Source organism: Eubalaena glacialis, chromosome 1, assembly GCF_028564815.1.
Source record: "Eubalaena glacialis isolate mEubGla1 chromosome 1, mEubGla1.1.hap2.+ XY, whole genome shotgun sequence".
In the NCBI taxonomy this organism is placed as follows: domain Eukaryota; kingdom Metazoa; phylum Chordata; class Mammalia; order Artiodactyla; family Balaenidae; genus Eubalaena; species Eubalaena glacialis.
This window is the reverse complement of record NC_083716.1, coordinates 181,795,343-181,810,884: the sequence shown is the minus strand read 5'-3', so window position 1 is coordinate 181,810,884 and position 15,542 is coordinate 181,795,343. Positions and strand designations below refer to the sequence as shown.

Genomic DNA, 15,542 nt, shown 5'->3' with positions numbered 1-15,542 from the left:
TGTTATCCCTATTTGACTGAAGCAAAAGTTGAGGTTTAGAGGGCTGATAGGAGCCAGCTCCTGGACTTAACTTCCATGATACACAGTGGTAAGTGCTACTGACTTTTTTTTTCGAGTCTGGAATAATATACTGATATATGAAATCAATGGTCTTCATTTTATATAAAACATAGCAAGCATATGCATATCACTATAGAAATGGTTGAAAAAGAAAAGCTTCGAATGATGAAATACATAATGAACCTTTAAAAGATGGGTACACTTAGGGACAAATTTTGTCACTGGGAAGTTTATCCATGTTACCAACCTCTTTCCCAGAAGAATTACTGTATCTGTTAAGAGCATGTCAAGGTACAAGTGTGCACATGGGAACTGGCATAGGAGCAGACAGCCTAAAGTCAAGGATGAAACACCTTCTCAGCCTAGGACATCAATTCTGAAGTGCCTATGTTCCCACCTTTTCTGCTTTTATTTAAGGGGATACACAGCCTTGATATTTTAACAATATGATTAAATGGTTATTATATCGATCGTAACTTGTTCTTTTCAAATGCACACGTTCTAACATCTGTGTCGTCTTAGTGAGTATTAACTTTTCTTTGGAGCCTGGAAATGGCGGCTTTCAGAGCCGGTCAGTAACAGCTCCAGCAACAGAGTAGAGCCTCAGCTTTCTCCAAATGTTTGCTGTTGATGCCACCGTATTTGAGGATGTGGGTGGCTGATGACAAATCCATCCCCACTAGGAGCAAAACCATTCAATCCCAGCCGATTCTTGGTGCTGGCGGTAGGGGGGAGGGGCGGGCATCTTTACACGAGAGGAGTAGCACTGCTGTCCCCACGCAGTGTTCAGGAAGACAGATGTGGATGGACCCTGGGCCTCTGTGGGCGCCACTCCATTTTAAAATTCATTTTTAAGATGAATTTCTATTTAAGGTGTCTCAAAGCTGGCCCCTTCTTTTGAGAACAGAGGAGAAGGCGATGAGAAAAGGCTTTCCCTCGGGGTTGGGGGGTAACCCCGGCAGCAGGAAGCTGGAGAGCTTGCAGTCCTTGGGGGAAAGGGCCCTCGGCTGAACACCCCTTCCAGTTCCCGCTCCTCTGCAAACCCAGGGGAGGGAGACGGAGCGACACACGAGCCCCAGACTCCTAACCGCCCCACTACTGCCACGCTCCTCCAGGGTCCCGAGGCCGCGGGGCGCAGAACCTCGGCACCAGGCAGCGCGGGCGCAGCGCGCAGACAGGAGAGCGAAGGGCCGACGGCTGCCTCGCGGCGCGTCCACATGTGGCAGGGCCGCAGGGGGGTGGGGACGGGGAGCCGAGGGGGAGGGTTTACATCCCAGCGAAGTTCCCGGATGGTCGCAGCCTCCCGGCGCTGAGCACTTTTCCTGCCCGGCTGCTCAGCCCTACGGACTGGGGAGAAGTTTCCCAGAAAAAAATGCCCGGTGCGCCGCGAGGCCCTGGAGCCCCACGGAGCCGCTGCGCGGTAAGGAACGCGCCGCCGCCGCCACCGAGGGCGCGACCGGGTTCCGGGGACTCAGGGCAACGCCCGTGGCGACCCTCGCAGCCGCCGGGGACCCCGGGGAGGGGCTGGGCGGCGCGGCGCGGCTCGGCGCCGGGTGGGCGCGGGCGGGGGCCGCGGGGACGTCGGGGCTGCGTCCGCTGCGGGCGGGGGCGCGGGCGCGCGGTCCCCTGGGGGGCTCGACTCGGGCCCGGCCGCTCGCGCGTCCTGCCGGCTGGCCGGCGGGCGGGGGAAGAAGGGGCCGCGAACCGATGGGCTCCGGACGCGGGCGCCTCTGGGGCTGGGCGCGCTGCTTGGCTCCGCCGAGCCTGGGGCCGCCCGGGGGGCTCGGCCCCGCTCGCGCTGTGGGTACCCGCGGCAGGGGCTTCGCGGGGATGCGCTGGGGCGCGTCTTCCCCCTTGCTCCCCATCCCCAGCGCCGGCGGATGGGGACTTTCGGGCATCTCCGGGGACAGTTCCTGCTCTGGAGCCGCTTCGCTTTCTTCGCTGGGGAATCGTACCCATCCCGCAACTCGGCTTCCCAAACTCGCCTCCCGCCGGGTGCCCCAGGCTGCTGCTCGCGCAGTGGGCGGTGTAGAGGCGCGCGTTCGATGTGTGCAGTGACCTTAGAGGACTTCTAGTCCCCGTCAGTGCTTTTCTCCCGGGGCCTCTCCCGAACTTTCCGGACAGCTTCACTTCAGTCTCATTCCCTCTGCATTTTCTTTTTAAAAAAGAACAGTTAAAGAAAGTTGCAAGGGTAAGAGAAACCAGCTGACCCAGTCAGGGGGACCCAAATCTTCAATTCGTGGTTAGACTTTGAACTCTTTGAGATTAACAAAGGGTGCGTCTGCGAGGGGCCCAGCCTGGCCAGGTCCTCTGGTCCTGCTCAATCCCGGAGGAATACATATTCCTTCCTGGGCCACGGGCTCCTGACTTTATCTCAGTTTTCTGGGAAGCCTCTCAGGTTGTCAGCAGTGACTGGATGGACTTGGTCCCTTTTTCTGAAAATTGCGTGTCACTCTTGTCCCCTGCATGGTCACTGGACCCCACCCCCAATCGCTGGCCGTGGGTAGTCCCAGGCTTTAGGCGGTGCAGCCGCGGAGCCCCTGGACAGAGTCCCGCCCTAGGTGGGTTTTCTTTTGCCAGTTTCCCAAGGCAATTCCAAAACAATACTGCAGCTTCATTTTGAGTCATTGGCATATTTTTTCCTCCTCAAAAAAATGCCTTTTTCTCTAGCGGATAAAATAACTCCGAAGGATTTTCCTTTTCAGTTTGTATAAAATACCTTTTGACTTTCGGAGGTGAGAGATCCTGCATAGGCCATCCGTATTTGCATCTTAATCCCTCTTTACAGGGCTTACAACTCTGCCTTCACTCTTGCTGTGTAGCTTTACCTGCCTGACATCCCCACAAGGTTGAGTTTCTCAGGGACCAAATCCGCAGCCACCTGTAGGAGCCCATTACCTGTTGAGTGGAATTGTGCAGACTAGACTCTGCAGATGTTATTAAAACATTTTAATATCATTTTCTTCCTTGGGACCTACCCAACCTCTGCCATAATTTTGGCTCCCTGAGCAGCACATAAACTCAGGTTTGTGTGATGTAGAACAGAGAGATTTGTAAGCAAGGTAAAATCAGGTTCTGGTACATTTAGAGACAATGAGATTACTTCCAGGTGGAGAGATTCATGCCTTCTTTCATTTGTTTGTTCATTTCAGCAATTAAGTGTCTACTGTGTGTTCAACCACCCTCTGGCCCCTTAGGCATATCATGCATATTGTGTACCTTGAGCCTCACTTATCTCATCCAAGAAATGGGGTTGATAACCTTTGCTCTTCCTCCATCTCATCGTGTGGGGATCAGGTGGGATAATGGCGTGTGAAACAGCAAAAAGCAGCACAGCACAAGGCATTGGAGGGCCACACAGACACAAGAGCAATAAAGGGCTGAAGTGGTGGGACGGGCTAGTGAGGAGAAGGTGGGATGCCTTTACTTTTTAAACGCACTGACTTAGTTGCTCTGGCCAGGGGTGAGCCCACTTTTGTGGGAAGTATTTGTTACTGGGTCTGTGTCACCGTCTTAGATATTTCAGGGTGTTCCTCACTACGGTTGTAATTTTAGGAACATGCATGGTTTTTACAGTGCACATCAGGAGAACAGAATTAAAGAAAAGTGCCTTTTGCTGTTGTTGCTGTAACCCCTTCAGTTTTAAGCATCTGTTATTTGGGATTCTGTCTCCCAGAGCCGTCATCTTCCGGAAGCCTGCCCTCCTGTGAGGTCTACCAAATTCCTAATGATTTTCACACAGAGGTTTCTCTGCCACTGTGACCCAGCAATCCACAATTATGTTGCAGTGCTGGACGGTTTGGTAGGCCTTGTGAATAGCCAGGACCCACGTATGTGAATCGGCTCACAGTTGAAATCAGGCAACATGCTCATTTGGCATTGAGGGTCCCTTTTAGGGGTCACTGTTGTGCCCTGTGCCAGGGTAGAAGGGGAGACCTAGCTCAGAAGGAGATGGGGTTTGGTCCCTGAATGCTTACCTTCTGGTAGAGATGAGACATGGTTTTGAACAGCAGGAATGCAGGGTAGAATGTGGTAAATAAGATGAAAAAAAGGTACAGATCAAATACAGGGAATTTAGAGGAGAGTGAAATTACTTCCAGCTGGAGGGAGTCAGTCTTCCCTCATTTGTCTATCTAACAAGTGTTTACTAAGTGTCTTCCATGTGCCAGGCATGGGAAGATTCATAGGCACATGTCCATTGTGTTCCATCTTCCCTGCTGCAATTGAGGAGCAGTTCAGTTTCCTCCTCCCTGGGAGGAATGAATACTTCCTTATGGGCCTCATTGCCCAGCCCAACATTTATCAATTGTTCTCACCTTGTAGTGATTACGGTCAGGTTAAAATAATTAACTCTGTGCCTTTTATACTTTGAAGTAATAAAAACTCTGAGGCTCACCATATTCCCCAGAATACCTTCAATTAGTTGAGTAATGCTATCTACCTAACACGCTTTAGCCAGTATTGAAGTATGCTGGTCCTTAGTCATGGGTGTGACTTAAAAAGGCTTGATTCTGTAAGGCTGGGATGAGGCCCAGGAATCTATTTTTGAAAGCCCCCCCAGGTGGTACTGACGTACTACCACCTGCAGAGTCCCTAAAGGTAAAACCGTGAGCGAGGAGGTCAGGCAGATCTTCCGTTCCCAGCTCTGTCTTCCACATGTTCTGCGACTTCTGTTTCTTTATCTTTAAAATCAGAGTACTGTAACCACCTGTACCTACGGGGTTGTTCTGAGGGTCGGATGAAGTCATGGACGTGAATCACTTGGCAGATTATCCAGGACAGTGCTGCTGCTAGGTATTTGTGGGCCATTATTATTATTATTTTTTCTTCAGCTAAGACAGCAAAAGAGATGATTTATTGTACACATGTTACATTCAGCCACAGCTGAGAACAGAACTAGTCCAGAATGTCACAAGTCCAGGGCAAAGGACTGAAAGGGACCGTTTTGATACCAGCAAGATGGGTCTCTCAGAGGTGGTCGAGGCGATCAGAATGGCCATAAATGTTCCAGATCCATTGAGACAAGTTCTAGACAGTTGGCATGCAGTCCGACGACTTGTACCAGCGTGCCTGGCCTCTGGCTTCCCTTGTTTCTGCTCCTGTGGCTTCCATGGGTGTACGAGTTTACTTGGACCTCTGCCCCATCTTTCTTCTTTTGCTCTTCAGCCTGTGCCTTTGCTTCTTCCTCCACCACCACCTCCTCTGCTTCTCCCCAAACTATCCTTCCTCTCCCAACAGCTCTTGGGCACCCTTGAGAACCCAGTGATCTGGAACGATGGCGGCCTTCCCTTGCCACGTCTACTCCCACAATCTCCAGTTCTTACAGCCTCAGCTCACTGGCAGGGACTGCTTACCTTCGCTCTCATGGCGCGGAGGTTTCTCGGAAGATGGCGCCAAGGCCGAGACTGTGGGTCATTGTTATTATCAGTGTTAATTTGCACAAAACGCTGTGTAGATATTCTTCTTTCCGTATGGAAATAAAGAAAGAGCCTAAACATAGGAACTGCTTTGTATATAAATTAGCACGTAACAATCCCTCAGCTGTCTGTAGTTTATTGAGCATTTCACACTGATCACCTCATGTATTCTCTTAACAGCTGAGGAGGAGGGATGTCACAGAGGAGAACATCAGTATGGGGGGTGAGGGGAGGGCTACCAGCCTGTGGTATCTGCTTAGCCAGTCAAGCTACTCTGTTGAGACGACCAGGGCAGATAAAGGGCCAGGGGAAGAAAGATGTGCTACTTTCCCGTCCCTTTGGCACCAGGAAGTGCTGGGGTAACATGTTGTGGTAGTCACACGGTGACCCTCATCCGTGTGGGGTGACCAGGGGGACTGCCTGTCCCCGGCCAAGCTGCTTTGGTCGCAGGTGTAGCACCCACGCCCACTGGATGGGAGCAGCATTGCTCTCGTGTTCCCTGGCGACCAGGAGTCAAGAGGCGTTGACTGATTCCTGGGGAGCCTGCTCAGCATTGCAGGCTTCAGGTCAGGTGTCCATACTTGGTGAGAAGTCAAAAATAATTGACTTTGCTAATACTCGATAAAAGAAGAACGTAGCTAAAATAAACAGGCAAAACAATCACCTACAATTTTCATTAGTTTAGAAGCTTCAGAAACATGGTTCATATTGTAAAACCATGTTGCTGTGATATTATACAAGTAGTCATCCCTTGGTATCCAAGGGGCATTGGCCCAGGACCCCCTGTGGATACCAAAATCTGCAGATGTGGAGGGCTGACTATAACATTTTAGCATTGCCTACTAGGGATATATTGTTTCTCTTCTAATAAGCCATCTTTCCATTGTAACTCAATATCTTCCTTTTAATTTCCTTTTATTGCTTAGTTATATTAATTTAAATGAATCAAATTTTCAAAGCTTTCTGTGATCTGGCCCAAGTTTTACAAAATCTCTCCTTCCTTTCCTTCCTTCCTTCCTCCCTCCCTCCCTCCCTCTTTCCTTTCCTTTCTTTCTTTAACATTACCACTTACTATGTGTCATTTAATTGAATCATTTAAATAGTCACACAGCCCCTGAGGTAGATTCTATACGTGTATGTGGAGCCTGAGACTGAGAGAAGTTTGGTAACTTGCCCAGGGTCACACAGCTAGTGACAGAACTAGTATTCAAGCCTGGGGCAGTCTGATTCCAAACTCTGCACTTTTAACCCTTAACTTCACCTTCTGCTATATTATACACCACTTTTCATGCTGTGGACTCCAGCCAAAGATTCTTTTCCATTCCCATCTATATGCCTCTGCTTTGCCATTTCTTCTTTGACACAGCCCTTCTCCTCACTTGTATGTTGAATCCTATAGATTCTTCATATTGGCCACAAGTACTTGTTGAGAAGAAAAATAGCAGACTTTGTTAATACTCAATAAGAGAAGAATACAGCTAAAATAAACAGGAGACACAATCACCTACAAATTTTGTTAGTTCAGTGGCTTCGATGAACATGGTTCACATTGTAAAAACAGGCTTCTGAAGAAAAGTCGAAACGCCGTCTTCTTCTGGAGCCGATTCCTCCCTCTTCTTAGTAAATTCTCATTGCTGTCTGTTTGGGCCTCACCTGTGGCTCGGAATCCACTCTATTCTGTATTGGAGTCACTTGCATGTGTTTTTTTCTCCCTCATTAGATTGTAAACTCTTTGAAGGAAATAACTTAATTTTTTTTTTTTTTTTAACATTCTGTCAGAAACAGTAGGTTCTTGTATAGTAGGTTCTCAATTAATGTTTGTTGAATGGCAGTTTATTTCCACCACTCTGGTTGTAAGGTTTGAGGTGAGTGAATTTTTTACGAAGGCAAAGTAGATTTTGATGTTGGCTTCTGAAGATGCTGGGAAACAAGTTTCATCCTAAGAGTGATTTCATCCTTCACCATGATTGATATGTATAATACATTACTTTTCATCACATATGTAATTATCTTTAAATGCTGTTTATCTTTATTTCTTCCAAATTGAAAAATAACAATGATCCTAATAATAAAGGAATGGGATTTTGTGTTCTTGTGGGGAATGTGGAAATTATTATTGTAGAACCTAAGAAGTAACATTTCCTGATCTAATACCTGTATGTGGTTCACTTCCACATTAGTGAGTGTTCAGGCTCTCCCACCCACAGATTTTCCATCTTTTTCTTTGAGCTAAGAGGTGATGTACAACTTGAGAAAGGAGTTTAAGCAAAATTGAAGGACACTAGCCTCTCCCCAGACTGCCACAGACTCCTTTGTATTTGGAGGATAAATAGTCCTCTTAGGTAAGAGGTGTCTGCAGGAGGAAGGAAATGGTGAATAAAATGGGAAATTGAGGGCCAAATAGTTTCCTTGGCCAGAGGAGTCAATTACGATTTAAAATAAAAGTTAATTTTACATATGTTCTATATTTCTTACATAGGCAATACACATCTATATATGTTTTTATATATATATATATATATACACACACACATTTACATTATTTAAATATATTTCTTCTCTCATAGGCAATACTTGGTTACTTTAAATACTGAATATGTAATGTGTACACCTTACCTCATTGTAACAGCTAAACACAGTTTGATTACATTCCTCCTATTCTCCCTCCTCCACCCCACATGTTTGAGACTGGGTTATTTGCATTTTGCTTGCCTGATAGTTTTAGCATTTCTTGGATATATTGCTACTATGTTCTTAATAGTTGCATGGCATTCTGCTGTCGGGGTGGATATATTTTCCTGTTCAATGACCATCTTCTCATCTGTTAGCTCTTGCTAATGATGCCCAGACAACTAGTCCATTGAGTCAAGTCAGACAACCAACCAATTCAGTGACAGCATCAATATAATCATTTAGTTGGCTTACACAGACCAAATGGGCAGTTGGTTGAATTTCTTGCTTTTCAACCACTTGTGTGTCACCCAGCCCGTTTCTGAAACTTCCCAAGCATTTTTCTATAGGCGTATGCAGGAGATTAGGTCTGTTGACTGAAGAATTTAGGCCTGGGAGGGACCAAGAAAGAAATCTGGCCACATCTTTGATGCAATTTTGAAGTGTTGAACATGTTATCAAACAATATTTCCGGAAACTCTGAGACTATTTTCTGCCCTAGGCAGGATAGATTTTGAAAGCAGAGAACCTTTAGACCTTGGAGAAGATCTTGAGAAAACATGTACCCTAGCTATTTTTTTTTTAAAATGTAAACAGTGGGATCAGTGTCTTCACCACGATAGACTTGTGTTATGGGGATGGATATTTAAATAGTGGAGACAGATCAGCCAGAGATAAAAGGGGAAGAAATGGGTGTTCTTGAGCAGCCTCATGTAATGTAAGGAGCACATGTATGTGCTGCGGAAGGGACTTTCAGGAAGGACCAGGGTGATGGATTGAGACAAAAGGGTGGGGGCAGAGAGAATAAAACAAGACGAAACCAGTTAGCTTTCCCAGGTCCCAGAAGGCAGGCTGGGGGACACTAAGACAAGTTTTCAGATGGTACTGAAATTTCTAATTCAATTTTTGAGGGCCTAGAAAAAGGCAAAGTAGTTGAAGTCTTTTTAAGAATCTTTAAAAAGTAGTAATTGACTTTAGCAGTGCCTATTCTTATCTATTAGAGCTAGAATTTGATTGCCGCGCATGGTTTAAAATTTAACCCAAAGCATCAGTTTAAATAATCCCAGGGTTTGTGAGTAAAATTCCACATTATTCTCTTCCCTAGAGTTTTAGCACTGTTTAAAAAAAAAGCCTCACATGTTGTTTGAGACAAAATAAAAAATTAGATCATTGTTAAAATTGGGGATTACTTTACGTGATACTTTACAAAGATGTTGGAGCTAGAACCTTATTAATTAAACATTGTAAACCTTCCCCCCCTTAATCTTCTCCCTTTGATGAGAAACTGGCAGAAGAAAAAGAGAAAACAATTCTCAGTTGGTTAAAGGACTGTGCATGGGGTATTATGGTATTACTTTAACCATAACATTCCTTTCTGTACAGAATTTTTGCATACATCATCTCTACTTTGCTGTGATGAAACATGTCCCTTTTGTCAACCACCAAGCCAGGCGCTCAGTCTTTGTAATTCAGTCTTTGCTTCCTTGTTTTTGCTGAAAGTGTGACTCTTATCACTTAAAAAAAAATTAAATTATAGTTTTTACCTTGTTGAGATTACAAAAGTATTATGTGCTTGATATAAATAAAAGAGAAAGACGTATACAAAGAAAAAGTTAATTTTTCTCCTATGTCTCTCAAATTTAACCACTCGAGGTAATCAATATTACCAGTTTGGGGTGTGCCCTTCTTTTCCCTTTGCTTATAAAACTATATACAAATATATAAGCACGTATATAGTTTTTCTATTAAAAATAGAAACCTTATACACATTAGGCTACATGATTTTTAATTGCGGCATAATTGACACAAAACATTGTATAAGTTTAAGGTATACAAGAGTTGATTTGATACACTCATATATTGTAATATATTACCACCATAGGTTGGCTAACCTCCAACATGTCACATAATTATCATTTCTTTTTAGTGATGAGAACAGTTAAGATCTAGTCTCTTAGCAACTTTCAAGTATTTAAAACAGTATTGTTAACTATAATCACAATACTGTACATTAGATCCCTAGAACTTATTCATCTTCTAACTGCAAGTTTGTACCCTTTGACCAACATCTTCCCAATTCTCCTGCCTCCCCCCACCCTACCCCGGCCCTGGTAACCACCATTCTAATCTCTGTTTCTACAAGTTCGGCTTTTTTAGATTCTACATTTAAGTGAGATCATACAATATTTGTCTTTTTCTGACTTATTTCACTTAGCATAATACCTTCAAGATCCATCCATGTTGTCAGAAATGGAAGGATTTCCTTCTTTTTCTTGGCTGAATAATATTCGTGTGTGTGAGATATTTTCTGTATCCATTCATCCATTGATGAACACTTAGGTTGTTTCCTTATCTTGGCTATTGTAAATAATGCTACCATAAACATGGGGGTGAAGATATCTTTTTTGATATCCACAAGATTTATTTTTTATTTATTTTATTTATTTACTTTTGGCTGCATTGGGTCTTCATTGCTGCGCGTGGGCTTTCTGTAGTGTGGTGAGCGGGGGCTACTCTTCGTTGCGGTGCGTGGGCTTCTCATTGCAGTGGCTTCTCTTGTTGCGGAGCATGGGCTCTAGGCACGCGGGCTTCAGTAGTTGCAAGCAAGCGGGCTCAGTAGTTGTGGCACGCGGGCCCTAGAGTGTGTGGGCTTCAGTAGTTGCAGCACATGGGCTCTAGGACGCATGGACTTCAGTAGATGTGGCATGCAGGCTCAGAGGTTGTGGCTCGCGGGCTGTAGAGCACAGCCTCAGTAGTTGTGGCTCACGGGCTTAATTGCTCCGCTGCATGTGGGATCTTCCCGGACCAGGGATTGAACCCATGTCCCCTACATTGGCAGGCGGATTTTTAACCACTGCACCACCAGGGAAGTCCCAAGTTTTTTTTTTGTTTTTTTTTTTAACATAACAAAACATTATAGCCATTCTCTCCAAATTAAAAACTCATTTATATTATAGCTGATTGATATTCCATAATTTAGCCATTCATATTATTTCAAGTTTTGTGCTACTACAGTTCTTCCCCGAATATCCATGCGCTCAGAACATACTAACATACAGAAGCTTTGATTTCTGTCACAGTCCCTAAAGTGGTATTACTTTCTAAAAGTTGTAGTAATTCATAGTCCTACTAAAACTATTTGAAAATATCTGTTTCCCCACATCCTTGCCAGTGTAATTCATTTTAGAAGTATAAACTTTCTAATCTCTTTTTCCTGTTTTGTTTCAAATGATTTCTTTAGGGAGCACTTGTCACTCTCTTTACCTTTTTTTTTTTTTTTAACTCCATTCATTTGAATTATTCATGCCCTGTCTTTTCCTTAATTTTCTAATGTGCCCATGGTTTGTCTTCTAGACCTGGAGAAGAGAAACTTGAGCCTAAGCTCACTGAGCTTAATTGTTCTGTATTGAAATGAAACAAAACACTTGATATCTACATATAACAAAGCAAATACAGACCTTTTGATTCCAATTTTCTCTTTCTGAAATATATTATGTAAGAAATTGTCTCAGGAAATATAAATGTCTTACCAGGAAAAATGGAAACTTACAAAACGCAAAGATGGGAAATTTTAAAGGAGTTTTAAGCTTGCACAGCTAACTGGGTTTCCCTCTTGAATCTTAAAGTCTGAAGACAAACATTCTTTGAGAGCATTAGTTATAAGTTATGCTGAATTACATCAAGAGGAAAAAGTGAATCATAGCAGATAGGAATTTAAACCTGGAGTGTGGTTGAAAGCCCCTGCCCTTGTTGCTCGTGCTTGTTTTTCTGGGAGGTGAGACTAGATTCCACTGCTCCTGTCCTTGTAGTTGCTGAGTTCACTATAAAATTATTTGTATATAACTCCAGCAGTACATTGGTTAATCAGAAACAGCTGTACAACTGGATTCATTTATATGAACAGAATAACTAAATCAATCCGCAAAATTTCTTGTATTTGGGTAGGTCGGGCCAACATTGTGTAGCCCAGAATAATAACAGTGCTTTGTAACTAACCTGACACAGATGGCAAAAAGATTGTGTCTGGGCAGCAGACGTTGGAACTGAAAATTAAGAAGCCCTGTGAGTCCTTGATATCTGCCATAATAAAGTGTTGCTCTATTTTTAATGTGAGTGTTTTAAAGGCTAGGAAGCTTCATAAAGGGATGTCCTGCTTAAGAAAGAACACATCAGAGTTGGACCCTCTGAGAGCTGGATCTCCTGAATGAGGCTGAATGGTCCAGGTCAGTGTCCCCGGAAGGATCAGTGTGTACATCCTGCCAAACTGTTGGGGCTCCGACAAGCCAAGGGCCTCCTGCTGGGAAAAGGCCACAGACTAGACGGGCAAACTGACGTGTCTGCCTGGAGGGAGCCAGGCTAAAGCAGGGAGAAGCACAAGGTTCCGGACGAGACTGAGGCTGAAGTCCTGGCATAATGGAGCCAGAGGAGTTCCTCAGAATGTGTGTTCTTGTGCAGAACCCTAAGGTCCACGGGAGCTGAGTGAGTTCACAGGATGCAGCCTTGTCCGTATGCCTCTCACAGTCAGTCTTAATGGAGACTTCAGTGCAGTAAGATGGGAGGTCTGATGAGAACAGGAAAATCTCTAGACCCTGAGTCTCCATGGGTGGCCCAGTCCAGCAGGACTGAACTCTCCACCACTCAAAAAAACAGGTCATTCTCAAGGCCAGAAATCCACTGGCCCTCAACTAGCCAGAGTCCTAAGTCCGGACTGGGTTCTGGATACCTGGTTGGCCTTGGTAGGTAGCTGTATTAGGTTTTAGCCAGAGAGTGGCAGTGAGAGAAAGTGGTGTCCAGGGGGAACTGGGCACAGGCCATAGTTTTGGCATTGGGATTTGCAAACACTCAGCTTCTTGGGGCCCTCATATGCTGTTGCCTGAGGGCATATGTTCCCTCTGCCCTACCTTCACTTTCACTCTGCCCCTGGTTTTGGATGTCCATCAATCCTCAGAAATAGACTCTTGAAAGTCAAGTCACTTTCAGGTTAAGACCTGATATCAACCAGCTTATTTACTTAATTCCTTTTGCACTGAATCCTCTGCTAAAGGTAGAGTAGTAAAGTGAAAAGTGCAGAAGAGCAGTAGACTAGGAGTTTACCATTGTTTTATAATCCCAGCTTTGTTGCCTAGTGGTCACATGACCTTGACAACAATAAAACACTGTGCAAAAATAGAGTAGGGGAATTTGTAAGAATGGGAAGAAGACTGAGGCTAGGATGTCTGCGATGCCTGTGATGGGACAGACCCGACATCACCAGATAAGGCACTGTCTAAACGATGCAGTTGTTAACAGTTTAACTTATCAGTCAGAAATTTGATAAGTCTGAAATGTTACTTTACCTGTTTTTGACTAAGTATTTGGTAAATAAGGGAGAGAAATAGATGTTTATCGCATTCCTCATTTAGCTAAAATACTGTGGCTGTATTACGTGGAACTCATAGGGTTCTTCATTAATACTTGAATCTTATTGTCTTCTTGAAAAAAGACCATTAGCTATTATCCCAAGATTTTCTTGTAATGTTATTTGTGGGAGTGAGATGTGAGCCAGGTGAGTCCAGGTATGCCTGGCAGATCTTGTTTTATTTACATCCAATGAAAATCACACTAGCTCGTGTGTGCCTACACACATCCATTATACTCACTTTTATTCTGTATTAGTGCACACATGGTCCCAACCCTGAAACCATGTGTCCTCATCATCTACCACCCACGGGTGCATGTGTACACACACACACCCCCCCACACACACGTGCACACACATGTCATTGGCTTACCCCTTTTAAAGAACACTTCAGATAGAGCCAGGAAGTACCAATTCTAAATGTTGCTGGGAAAGCACATGGATTGCTGAGTTTTGTACACATCTGCCTTTGCAGTGTCTCAGAAAGCAGAGGTCATTGCTCACTAATGTGCCCTTTGTACCGTCTCAGACCAAACACCATATGCAGGTGACTGTAAGTGTGTGCTTTGGAGGATGTTCAGTACGATGGTGGGGATTTCCGAGGGTGGAGAAAAATACCCACTTGGGGCTTTGCCTTGGGAGTTCTGCAGTGACTATTGATTGGTGGTTGTGACCATTGCTGGTTGAGTGTCTTGTTTGTGTTTCTTAATCCTGGTCTGAGGAACAACACATTGCTGTTTTGGCTCAGAGGCAGACCATCTTGGATGGCATCCAAGAAACTGCACACTGCTCTTGCTTCTTGAGATTGGTGCTAACATTACAGGGTCTCCAGTTGTGCATAGAAAGATCCTGGACCAACACACTGGTAAATGGTACCCCTGTGGACTCTTTGCTTTACAGAGAGGTTAGACAAACTTGGCCACCCGGGAAGCTGAACCTTAGGACTGGTGCCCGAGGGAGCCCAACCACCATTTGTAGATAAGGTTGTGACTAGGAGAAGATGCTTTCTGAGTTCCAACCCAGATGCCCATGGAAGGATGGAGGCCTAGTAGAAACTTCCCCTTTGTTCCCTTCAGCTCTGGCCCCAGCAACACAGAGGGAGGAAGGAAAAGGGAGGAAGTTCCTGGTGGTGGAGAGAGTACAGAGGTCAGCAGTGACAACAGGGAAAGAATCTGGTGGTCCTGAGCTACGGGGAGACACCTCAGCAGTGGGAGTGAAGGGACTCGGATCCTAAGCGTCCTCTGCAGGGTAAGGAGCTTCCTGACCTAAGGAGGTTGCTGGGTGGGGGCCCTGGAAGTGCAGGGAAAAGTGGTGGGCTGCACTAAGCTGTGGCCGCCCTTACAAAGAAGTCATTAGGAAACGGAAGCAAGAGGGTGCCTGCCTTCTCTCGCTTACTCACAGAAGTCAGGAATGAATTATTCCTCTTCAGATTTCTAGTAATGATGTTTGGACAAGTAGTAATAATAATAGCATCTAATAACATAGATATTGCTTAGTATGTACCAGGTAATGTTCTAAGTGCTCTGAATTAACTCACTGAATCCATATAACAACCCTATGAGGCAGACACTATTATCTTCATTTTACAGATGAGGAATTTTTTTTGAGGATAGTCAGCTTGTCCAAGTTCACATGGCTAACTTGGCAGAGGTGAGATTCAGTCCAGTCCGTGTGGCTTCAGAGCCTGCTCTGAACCACAGTGCCCACCTGCCCCTTCAGTAAGGGACATTCAGTTGTAAAGGACCTAGGTGGCCCCAGCTTTCTTCATGTAGATGGTTGACCATTGATCCATTGTTCTGGGGAAGTAACCTGGACTTCCTGTTTCTCTGCATACTTCTGGGTTAGTGTCACCAATGCATTGCAAAAAGGACAGCCAGAAAAAATAAAGACCAGCAGCTGACCTGTCAGCAGAAGGGCCTGCTGTTTTCATGGTGTTTGGAGTACCACGTTAGCTTTACTCTGAATCACCCACTTTAACACCTGACACCCATCACAGC

General features: G+C 45.0%; 1 protein-coding gene across 1 annotated transcript in view; it reads left to right on the top strand.

The window, feature by feature from the left end:
- Window positions 1-1,295: 1,295 nt before the first annotated feature.
- WIPF1 (WAS/WASL interacting protein family member 1) overlaps window positions 1,296-15,542 on the top strand; it is a 119,034-nt gene continuing 104,787 nt past the window's right edge. The window contains exon 1 of the mRNA XM_061185065.1: window positions 1,296-1,480. The gene's annotated coding sequence lies outside the window, so the exon portion shown is untranslated. The remainder of the gene's footprint in view (window positions 1,481-15,542) is intronic.